Below are 1,496 nucleotides of genomic sequence, written 5' to 3'. Positions count from 1 at the left end.
TGAGGTTCTAGTATGTTAGAGGGCATCCCAGGAGGGCTCCAAAAGTGTGGGTAAAATATATATCCCACAGGGGGAAAATTGAAAAAAAGTTGAAAAAAAAAATTTTTGGGGACTTAGAAAATTTTCACACATGTGTCAGACTTCCAGAGAGGGGAGCATGTCAGTGCGCGCATCCGATTTCAGTTCCAGAGCGATTCGCGCGATGAGTCCTTGATACTTAGTCGTTTTTGCAAAATTTCTGACTTTTTTGAAAATTTCACAATTTTGTGAAAACTTCCACAAAATGAGGTTCTAGTATGTTAGAGGGCATCCCAGGAGGGCTCCAAAAGTGTGGGTAAAATATATATCCCACAGGGGGAAAATTGAAAAAAAGTTGAAAAAAAAAATTTTTGGGGACTTAGAAAATTTTTCAACTTTTGTCAGACTTCCAGACAGGGGAGCGTGTCAGTGCGCGCATCCGATTTCAGTTCCAGAGCGATTCGCGCGATGAGTCCTTGATACTTAGTCGTTTTCAGAAGTCACAATTTTGACTTCCAGGACCCGCAAAACGTTTGTAAATTGAGCCCGCTCCCCAGTTCCAAGCGTTTTGAGGTGTCCCCGGTTGCAGTAATGCAGCCTGCCCACTAGATGTCGCAAAAGAGACAAAAAGTGAAAAAGAACCAGAATGAGGAAATTCCAGGGAGCCGAATCCGCCTGACAGTTCCAGGCGATCGGGCACTTTTTTGCATGCGTCCCTAAAGTGGGTATAGGGTGACACTCCATGCAAAGACCCAGTTTTGCACACCACCGGCAGAATATATGAGAGAGAGGTACCTCTCAGCCCCGACACATTTCGACTCATTTAAGCTGGTTTTCACCTCCGTAGGCCTGGGTATGCGTTTTGGCTATGAGTCCCTGTTCGGCTGGAGGTCTGCACCTTGGCTGAACCCAGGCTTCCGCAGCTGCGTGGGGGGACTTTTGCCGGTCGCCTATCCCAAGTCAGAGAGGTGTTCCTGGGTTGAAGTGAGCCTGGCCAGACCCCCCCGCGGGCCCTGGTTCTCCACATGGGGGCGCCGTCAAGGCTAAAATCTGGATTTTTAGGCCGAGGAGAGGCTCCATGAGGGCGGATGCTTTTGTGGCTTCGACCCCAGTGCTGTTCCACATCCAGTACCCCCCCGCAAGGGCGCCTGTACCCGAGTCGCGCTTCCAGGACTCGTGGGCACGTATCTCCCGACGACAGGGGTTTGCAGCCTCCGTACTTGGGCAAGTCCCTACATGCACCCCTGCTCTTCCTCCGATCGATCTGGCGCAGCGCTCCCGGGTGGGGAGGTGGCGCCGCTCGCTCGGCCCGGGCTTTGGAGCCCGCGCTGGCTTAAGGTGAGCGGTCCCCTTCCTCCTCTACCCCCGGGCTTCCGACACCTATCTTTGGGCGCGCATGCCGGCCTCGCCTCCCGTCTGCGGAGGTGGCCGAGCCGTGGGGAGTTTGACCCGAACCGAGCGAAGGCAGTGGTCCGACG

This window comes from Phyllobates terribilis, unplaced genomic scaffold (assembly GCF_046119375.1).
Source record: "Phyllobates terribilis strain yellow unplaced genomic scaffold, ASM4611937v1 Scaffold_1442__1_contigs__length_286414, whole genome shotgun sequence".
NCBI lineage: Eukaryota > Metazoa > Chordata > Amphibia > Anura > Dendrobatidae > Phyllobates > Phyllobates terribilis.
Note: the sequence above shows the minus strand (reverse complement) of the source record.